The 10,678-nt window shown below is 45.7% G+C and overlaps 1 long non-coding RNA gene across 1 annotated transcript; it reads left to right on the plus strand.

Moving 5' to 3' along the window:
• The first annotated feature begins 8,108 nt into the window (after nt 1-8,108).
• On the plus strand, nt 8,109-9,980 carry LOC126185079 (uncharacterized). The gene is made up of 3 exons (XR_007536939.1): nt 8,109-8,373; nt 8,532-8,642; nt 9,785-9,980. It is a non-coding gene; the product is annotated as an uncharacterized LOC126185079 (long non-coding RNA).
• Nucleotides 9,981-10,678: the final 698 nt, after the last annotated feature.

Genomic DNA, 10,678 nt, shown 5'->3' on the forward strand with positions numbered 1-10,678 from the left:
CTGGCACTAATGAACTCGAGAACGCGATCGGCCGAGCGCGTGTCATCTGCTAAAATGGACGATATATCAGGCGACAGCTGTAGACGGGCGCGTAACGGATTAAAATAGGGGCACTCAATTAAAAGGTGTCTTACCGTCCACAGCTGAGAGCAGTGGGGACAGAGTGGGGGAGGATCGCCGCTTAAAAGATGTCGATGGCTAAAAAGACAGTGCCCTATCCGGAGTCTAGTTAAAATTACCTCCTCCCGACGACGCGTTCGGGAGGAAGAGGTCCAATCACAGGGAAGAGTTTTCACATCCTACAATTTATTACGGGGAAGTGTCGACCAATGTGCGTGCCATAAAAGAACAACACGACGACATAAAATGCTCCATAGATTGGTGAAGGGAATCGATCGAATAGCTGGTCGAAGAAGAGAGACTGCACCCTTGGCTGCTATATTGGCCGCCTCATTTCCACAGATACCAACTTATCCCGGGAGCCAGAGGAACGCCACTGAGACGCCCCCCAGGTGGAGCAAGCGCAGACAGTCCTGAATCCGGTGGACCAGAGGGTGGACAGGGTAAAGAGCTTGGAGACGGAGGAGAGAGCTGAGAGAATCTGAACAGATAACATACTGTATCCGCTGATGGCGGCGGATGTAGTGGACAGCCTGGAGAACAGCGTAAAGCTCCACAGTTTAAACCGAACACTGGCCGGGAAGCTGAAATTAATCTGGGGTGTCGCCAACAATATAGGCACTCCCTACACCAAACGATGTTTTTGAGCCATCAGTGTAAATAAATGTGGCTTCCTTCATTTGTGCACATAAAGCAGAAAATGCCCGATGATAAACAAGTGAAGGGGGTACCATCCTTGGGAAACTGACATAGGTCATGGAGCAGGCAGATCTGGGGACGGAGCCAAGGCGGTGCTGTACCCCAAGTTGTCAAGAAGGTTTTAGGAAAGAGGAAGGAAAGAGAATGGAGCAGTTGACGGAAGCGGACTCCCGGTGGTAGTATGGAGGAGGGGCGGCCTGCATACCCTACATCAAAGGAGGCATCGAAAAAAATGTCATGGGCTGGATTAGCAGGCATGGAAGACAGATGGCTAGCATAACAACTCAGAAGGACTGCTCGCCGATTGGACAGCGGAGGTTCAGCAGTCTCAGCATAAAGGCTCTCAACAGGGCTGGTGTAAAAAGCTCCAGACACTAAACGTGTCGAGACGACGAAGAATAAACGGCCGAGCAGAGGAGTAAACTATGCTTCCATAGTCCAATTTCGAGTGCACTAAGGCACGATAGAGGCGGAGGACCACTCGGTTCACTCCCCAGGAGGTACCATTCAGGACACGGAGGGTGTTGAGGGATCGCAGACAGCGAGCCAAAAGATAGAGAACATGGGAGGACCAGCACAGTTTTCTGTCAAACATAAGACCCAAGAATTTAGCGACGTCCGAAAACGGAAGGTTGACAGGACCTAGATGTAAGGAGGGTGGAAGAAACTCCTTACATCGCCAAAAATGAACACAAACGGTCTTACTGGGAGAAAAACGAAAGCCGGTTTCGATGCTCCAAGAGTGGAGGCAATCGAGACAGCCTTGAAGACGTCGTTCAAGAAGGCTGGTCCATTGAGAGCTGTATTAGATCGCAAAATCGTCCACAAAGAGGGAGCCCGAGACATCAGGAAGGAGACAATCCATAATTGGATTTATGGCAATGGCAAACAGTACAACACTTAGCACGGAGCCCTGGGGTACCCCGTTTTCTTGGGAGAAAGTACGGGAGAGAGTAGTGTTCACCCGCACTCTGCCATAAATTCGCGAAGAAAAAGGGGCAGCCGACCTCGAAAGCCCCAAGAGAACAGTGTGCGGAGGATGCCTGTCCTCCAACAGGTATCGTATGCTCTCTCCAGATCAAAAAATATTGCTACTGTTCGGCGTTTCCGGAGAAAATTGTTCATGATAGTAGTGGAGAGAGAAACAAGATGGTCAACTGCAGAACGATGCTTTCGGAAACCGCATTGGGCAGGTGTTAAAAGACTGCGGGATTCCAGCCACCAAGCTAAACGGCAATTCCCCATACCCCATGTTTGTCCTTTCCAGGTTTCGGAACAGGAACGACGATAGCTTCCCGCCATCGTCTGGGAAAAGTACTGTCGGTCCAAATTCGATTATAAATGCGAAGGAGGTAACGCAGACTATGGGTTGATAAATGCAGCAACATTTGGATGTGGATACCATCCGGTCCTGGGGCGGAGGAGCGAGAAGAATAGAGTTCATGGTGGCGTTCCTGCATGGAGAAAACAGTATTATAGCTTTCGCGATTTTGAGAGAAGAAAGCAAGAGGTTGCACTCCCGCTCCACGTTTCTTTGGGAGAAACGCTGGCGGGTAATTTGAGGAGCTCGAAATCTCAGCAAAGTGTTGACCCAATGAGTTAGAAATTGTGACGGGGTCCACTATCGTATCACGCGCGACAGTGAGCCCAGAGACCGGGGAGAAACTAGGCACGCCAGATAACCGTTGAACTCGACTCCAAACTTCCGAGGAGGGAGTGAAGTTGTTAAATGAGCTAATAAAGAATTTCCAGCTTGCCTTCTTGCTATTGCGGATGATGCGATGGCATCGCGCACGGAACTGCTTATAGCGGATACAGTTGGCCAAAGTAGGATGGTGGCGGAAAACGCGAAGAGCGCGTCGCCGCTCACGTATTGCATCACGGCATGCCTCGTTACACCAAGGAACTGGGTGGGGGGGGGGGGGGGGGGGCGCCGGGGCAATTCGGACGTGCGTGGTATTGAACGTTCCGCATCTGTAAGACTAACGTCGGTAAGATGTGTGACCTCACTGTCGACGCTAGGAAAGTGACGGTCATCGAATGTCGCTAGAGACGAAAAAAGTGTCCAATCGGCTTCGGCAAACTACCAGCGTCGCGGGCGCATATACAGCAAATGAGGCTGCAGTCTAAGGACACATGGAAAGGGGTCACTCGAGTGTGTATCATAAAGGGCGAACCATTCGAAGCGCCGAGCTAGCGGAACAGTACCGACCGAAAGGTCCAAATGAGAGAAATTTGTTGTGGAGGCAGACAAAAATGTAGGGACCCCAGTGTTGATGCAAACTAGATCCGCTTGGTGGAAGATGTCTAGCAATAGTGAGCCACGTGGACAAGGATGTCGAGATCCCCAAAGCGGGTGGTGGACATTGAAGTCCCCAACCAGCAAATAGGGGGATGGAAGCTGACCAAGAAGATGAAGGAGATCAGCTCGTGCCATTGGTGTGGACGATGGAATGTATTCAGTACAAAGAGAGAACGTGTATCCAGTTAGAGAAAGACAGATGGCGACAGCTTGGAAGGAAGTGTTTAAGTGGATTGGGTGATAATGGAGAGTATCATGGAGAAGAATCATGAGTCCTCCATGGACTGGAGTGCCTTCAACAGAGGGGAGATCAAATTGAACAGACTGAAAATGGAGGAGAACAAAGCAGTCATGGGGACACTGCTTTGTTTCCTGAAGACAGAAGATGACCTGCGAGTAGGATCGTAAGAGGATCGACAATTCAACCCGATTGGCTCGAATGCCGCGGATATTCCTGTGGATAATGGACATAGGGTGAACAGAAAATGGAGGAATGTGACCAAGGTTGCCGCCAACTCAACGACTGCTCAGAGCTTGCGACCGGCAGCATGGAATGGCATTTCCGAAGTCTTGGTGTCTGACTTTTGGGCTCGAGATTTAGCAGAACCTGATGAAGGATGAGCCATAGAGTGGACAGACGTAAGTGGTGAGATTGAATGGGCGACCTTTGCGCTGGCCGATCTGACGACCATGGCACTAAAGGTGAGGTCGCAAATCTGCATGGCCGCCTTCTTTGTTGGCCGAGGAGAAGCAAGGACAGTGCTGTATTTTCCTGTCTGAGGCATGGTGGGCTGTCGACTGGCGAATAATTTTCGAGTAGCAAAAGTCGACACCTTATCTCGAGAGGCAGCAGCGTGGTCACCCATACAGTTGATGCAGCGAGGGGATGGAGGTGGACAAGCACACTCATGGGCATCCTTGCCACACGTAACACATTTGGCCGGATTGGAACCGGACTGGCTGGTGTGATTGAACCGCTGACACCGATAGCAACGCGTAGGGTTGGGGACGTAAGGGCGAACGGAGATTATCTCATAGCCTGCTTTGATTTTCAATGGGAGTTGAACTTTGTCAAATGTCAAGAAGACAGTGCGGGTTGGAATGATGTTCATGTCAACCCTTTTCATAACTCTATGAACAGCCGTTACGCCCTAGTCAGACAGGTAGTGCTGAATTTCTTCGTCAGACAATCCATCGACGGAGAGTGTATAAACGACTCCACACGAGGAATTTAAAGTGCGGTGCACTTCAACCTGGACAGAGAAGGTGTGGAGCAGTGAAGTACGCAGCAATTTTCGTGCCTGGAGGGCACTGACTGTTTCTAACAACAAGGTGCCATTCCGTAATCTGGAACAAGACTTTACAGGACCTGCAATTGCGTCAACACATATGTGAATAATGAAAGGGTTGACCGTGGAGAAGTCGTGACCTTTGTCAGACCAAGAATCAACAAGGAACTGTGGCAACGATGGAAGAACTGTCTGTGGCTGAGACTCAGTGAACTTACGCTTATGAGCAGACATAGTGGAAGGTGAGGAAACCATTGCGGAAGAATCCCATATGATTACCAGCGTCTCCGATGGCGCGCTCCTCCCTTGTGGGGGCCCTCTCTGAGGGCACTCCTGCCTTAGGTGATTGTTCACACCTCCCGACAAACGGACGGAGGGACCAATCATCACTTTCGGAAGGTATCAGCTCGGGTAATCACCCCTCCCTGGGCCTGGCCGTTACCAGGGGGCACGTACGTGTCCTACCTGTCTACCCGGGGTGGAAAATTACGCGTTACCCCATCACCGACTATGAACAAAAATGCGTGGGTCGGCCTTCAGACACGCACAGGGAGAAAGCAAGAAGAGCAAAAAGAAGGGAGAGAGGGAGAAAAAGGATAGACAGTCTCAAATGCCGTGGCGGAGACCAGAGAAGGAAGGGAGAAGGAGGCAAGGGAAAAAGTAAGTAAGACAGTAAGATGGAGAAGAACAAAGAAAGGAACCAACCAAAGGAAGGAAGAAACCAGAAGAAGTGAAAAACCAAAATGACCACAAATATAGGTCGTGGAAACGTCCGTCTCCGGATGGAGGTGCTAGCTACCCCCTTGAGGGGGAGGGACTCCAATTAGTCGCCTCTTACGACAGGCAGGAATACCTCGTGCCTATTCCAATCCGAAGGAGGGCATTTGGTGGTATGATTACTACAAAGCCAGCAACATCGCATTTCATCCATTACCCTAAGTGAATTATCTCTGAAAGGAGCTGCAGAAAGCTCCTCTCGCAGCAGCGTCGCTTTGTTGATATGACTACTACAAAGCCAGAATCATCGCATTTCATCCATTACACTAAGAGAATTTTTTCTAAAAAAATTATAGAAAGCTCCTACCGCAGCAGCGTCTCTTTTTAGGAATCATCGTATTTCATCCATTACACTATGTGAATTATTTCTGAATGAAGGTGCAGAAAGCTCCTCAGGCAGCAGCTTCTCTTTGTTGGTATGATTACTACAAAAACAGAAACATCACATTTCATCCATTAAACTATGTGAATTATCTCTGAAAGAAGCTGCAGAAAGCACCTCCCACAGCAGCACCTCCTTCTTGGTATGATTACTACAGAGCCAGAATCATCGCATTTCATCCATTAGCCCATGTGATTAATTTCTGTAAGTACCTGCAGAAAGATAATCCCGCAGCAGCGTCTCTTTGTTGGTATGACTACTACAAAGCCAGCATCATCCCATTTCATCCATTAGCCTATGTCAATTATTTCTGAAACAAGCTGTAGAAAGCTCCTCCAGCAGCAGCCTCTCCTTGTTGGTATGATTACTACAAAGCCAGAATCATCCCATTTCATGCAGTGACCTATGTGAATAATTTCTGAAAGAAGCTGCAGTAAGCTCCTCCCGCAACACCTCTTTGATGGTATGATTACTACAAATCCCGAATCATCACATTTCATTCATTACCCTATGTGAATAACTTCTGAAAGGAGCTGCAAAAAGTTCCACTCGCAGCAGGATCTCTTTGTTATTATGATTACTACCAAGCGTGAATCAACCCATTTCCTCCATTGGACTACGTGAATTATTTCTGGAAGAAGCTGCAAAAGCTCCTTCCACAGCAGCATCTCTTTTTTGGTATGATTACTACAAAGCCAGAATCATCGCATTTCATCCATTACCCTATGTGAATTATTACTGAATGGAGCTGCAATAAGCTCCTCCACCAGCAGCCTCTCTTTGTTGGTATGACTACTACAAAGCCAGAATAATCGTATTTCATCCATTACCCAATGGAAATTATTTCCGAAAGGAGCCCCAGAATGCTCCTCCCGCAGCAGCGTCTCTTTGTTCATACGAGTACTACAAATCCAGAATCATCGCATTTTATCCATTACCTTAAGTGAGTTATTTCTGAAAGCTGCTGGAAATAGCTCCTTGCGCAGCAGGTGTTTTTGTATGGTTGGCTTTTATAAAGCCAGGATCATCGCATTTCATCCATTACCCTATGTGAATTATTTCAGAAAGGAGCTGCAGAAAGCTCTTCCCGCAGCAGCGTCTCTTTGTTTGTCTGATAACTACAAATCCAGAATCATTGTATCTCTTCCAATACCCTATGTGAATTATTTCTTAAAGAACCTGCAGAAAACTCCTCCCGCAGCAGCATCTCTATGTTGGTATGACTACTAAAAAGCAAGTATCATTGCATTTCATTCATTACCCTATGTGATTTATTTCTGAAAGACGCTGCAGAAAGCTCTACATGCAGCAGCATCTGTTTGTTGGTTTGATTACTATAGATCCAGCATAATCGTACTTCAACCATTACACTATGTGAATTATTTCTAAAAGAAGCTGCAGAAAGCTTCTCCTGCATGAGCACCTTTTTGTTGGTAAGATTACTACAAATCCAGAATCATCCCACTACATCCATTAAATTATGTGAATTATTTTTGAAAGAACTGCTGGAAGCACTTCCCGCAGCATAGTCTCTTGGTTCGTATGATTACTACGAAGCCAGAATCATCGCATCTCATCCATTACCCTACGTGAATTGTTTGTGAAAGAAGCTGAAGAAAGCTCTTCCCGCAGCAGCGTCTCTTTGTTCGTCTGATTACTACTATGGTGTCACCCGCAGACACCACACTTGCTAGGTGGTAGCTTTTAAATCGGCCGCGGTCCGCTAGTATGCGACAGACCCGCGTGTCACCACTGTCAGTAATTGCAGACCGAGCGCCACCACACGGCAGGTCTAGAGGGACGTATTAGCACTCGCCCCAGTTGTACAGCCGACGTTGCTAGCCATGATTCACTGACAACTACGCTCTCATTTGCCGAGACGATAGTTAGCATAGCCTTCAGCTACATTTGCTACAACCTAGCAAGGCGCCGTATTCAAGTGATATTGAGATTCTATTAATGTATCATCAAGAGCTATGTTCTACAAATGTGGATTAAAGTTAAGTATTCCAGAAGCAACGTACTTTTCTTTATAGCATTCATTACGTATCCTGTTTCAGACCTCACAATAGCCTGCGTGAGTTTAAGCGCGTGCCTTTCGGCTTCCTCTCATTGTGTCTAGACAGAACAACTACATAGCCAGAATCATTGCAATTCATCCACTACTCTATGTGAATTATTTCTGAGATAAGCTGCAAAAAGCTCCTCCCGCAGCAGCGTCTCTTTCTTACTATGATCATTACAAAGCCAGCATCATCGCATTTCATCCATTACCCTGTGGGAGTGACAAGTCGATAGTCGACAAGACACTGAGAGATTCTCTTGACGAGCGGGGTTCTTTGGAGGACACGAGAAGTGTTCGTTTTCCCGCGTTAACGTATGTATGAAGTGTGTTTGTGCAGTACTAGTGATGGGCTAAACTGCGATTTTCCGATATCAGTGATTTCTGTGAATGCTACTTTTCAGTATCTGTGATTCTTAACTGTGATTTGTCGCAGTTAAGAGTCGCAGTTAAGGAACCAAGTCGCGTATCCCTCCGCCACTGCTATTTCTGCGATTTCTGCTACTTCCGCGATTTCTGCGACTTCTGCTACTTCTGTGATTTCTGTGACTTCTGCTACTTCTGCGATTTCTGTGACTTCTGCTACTTCTGCGATTTCTGTGACTTCTGCTACTTCTGCGATTTCTGTGACTTCTGCTACTTCTGCGATTTCTGTGACTCCTGCGATTTCTGCGACTTACCACCGCATGAAAAAGCTACATCTGTCCACACAGAAAATTGCATCTCAACAAACATGTCATTGGTAAGTATGTTTTACGTTTGTTCTTCCGTTGGCTTTAATCTTGTATTAAAGAAACAACTGTGAAAATATTAATAGTGTAATTAATATGTAAGTAGCCATACAGTACCGTAATAGTTCGTGTTTAGAAAATGAATTCTAACGTATTGTTATGTTCCCAGGTACCCGAACTACATTTCAGTCACTCAGTAAACTGATAACTCAAAATATCATTGTCAGCAGATCTGGAGAAATTGCCACTGCGTCTTTAGACCGTTTTCGTCAGACGAGAGGTTAGTTTCTAACAAGGGAACAGCCCCATCGCACCCCCCTCAGATTTAGTTATAAGTTGGCACAGTGGATAGGCCTTGAAAAACTGAACACAGATCAATCGAGAAAACTGGAAGAAGTTGTGTTGAACTACGAAAAAAATAAGCAAAATATACAAACTGGGTCGTCCATGAGTAACATAGGTAATGTTAAGGGCACTGTGCTGTGCAGAGCTCCGTGGTCCCGTGGTTAGCGTGAACAGCTGCGGAACGAGAGGTCCTTGGTTCAAATCTTCCCTCGACTGAAAATTTTAACTTTTTATTTTCAGTTTATGTGAAAAACTTAAGATTTCATCACTTTTTTTGGAGTGATTATTACATCCACAAGAAAATCTAAATCGGGCAAGATAGAAGAAACTTTTCACCCATTCGCCAAGTGTACTAGTTAGGTGGGTCGACAACATATTCCTGTCATGTGACGCACATGCTGTCACCAGTGTCGTATACAAAATATCGGACATGTTTACCTGTGGAGGAATCGGTTGACCTATGACCTTGCGATCAAATGTTTTCGGTTCCCATTGGAGAGGCACGTCCTTTCGTCAACTAATCACACGGTTTTGCGGTGCGGTCGCAAAACACAGACACTAAACTTATTACAGTGAACAGAGACGTCAATGAACGAACGGACAGATCATAACTTTGCGAAAATAAAGAAAGCAAAATTTTCAGTGGAGGGCATAGTTGAACCAAGGACCTCTCGTTCGGCAGCCGTTCACGCTAACCACGGGACCACGGCGCTCGTCGCTTCACAGTCCTCTTAATATTGCCTATCTTACGCATGGACGACCCAGTTTGTATATTTTGCTTATTTTTTCATAGTTCCACACAACTTCTTCCTGTTTTCTCGATTGATCTGTGTTCAGTTTTTCAAGGCCTATCCATTGTGCCAACTTATAACTAAATCTGAGGGGGGTGCGATGGGGATGTTCCCTTGTAAGTGTTTCGATGGACTTAATTACTTAAGTGAGATCGTTCTTGCAAATGTGAAATATACCCCATTGAGTGGCTTTCATTACAGCAAATATTAGCAATCTACTCTGCCAATTATATTGCTTGTAATTAGTGACAGCAAAAATTGTTTAATAATCCTTGTGATTTTGCAGACACAGTTCTGGTTGCTGTACGTATCTATCCACATCAAGGCTGTAGGGAGAGACTCGTGAAGATTCAAGAGAGCTCTTAGAGGATTTGCAGTTTAAAAGTGACATTATTGCGAAATAAGTGTGCAGATGAGTGATTAAACTGTGTTTTATTGAAGTTGTTGTGCGATTTTAAAGGAATAATAAATGTTAAATACAATGAGCGAATAATGAAAATCTCATTTTCCACATGTTAAGCCGTCCTATACCCTTAATTTTCCGCCACATATTTATTGGTAAACACTTGTTGGAGAGTGAAATGCCGCCTCCTCCCCCTCTTTCTCCACAATCTTGTTGTGACACTGACCTGTAACATATCCCGAAGTCTACAATATGCATTTTGAGGCTGTTGATACGAAAGTGGGAAGTACAGATCTTACAGTTAAATCAGGAATAGCTTAAGTGAATTCCTTGAAAGTAACACAGTAAAAGCTTACTTATGTAGGTGGTAGTAGTGTCGGCAAAAAGTTCTTGTGTGTAAAGTTTCCATGTAGAACACCAGGTGTAAAACTTTTCTCCCGAGTCTTGAACTGTGTCGGAACAAAAGTGAGGCATTCATATGACTGTTTTCATTTCTCTACACTTATACAGATGTCTGAGTTCTGCTGCGTTAACATTGCAAAGTCCTGTAGGCATGTGGAGTATTAACCAAAACTGTCATATTGGAAGCAGAATCAAACACATTTGTTACATTACTTGATATTTTCAGGAGAAAAAGGCAATGTTGCTTCTTATTAATATAATACATTCAGAGTCACAGCAGTATTTGACCAACCATAACTGATGCTGAATGTGCATGTCATCATATAATATGAAGGGCTTATTTCAATAGTGGTACAAGTCCATTACCTCCACTTT

This window comes from Schistocerca cancellata, chromosome 4, assembly GCF_023864275.1.
Source record: "Schistocerca cancellata isolate TAMUIC-IGC-003103 chromosome 4, iqSchCanc2.1, whole genome shotgun sequence".
NCBI lineage: Eukaryota > Metazoa > Arthropoda > Insecta > Orthoptera > Acrididae > Schistocerca > Schistocerca cancellata.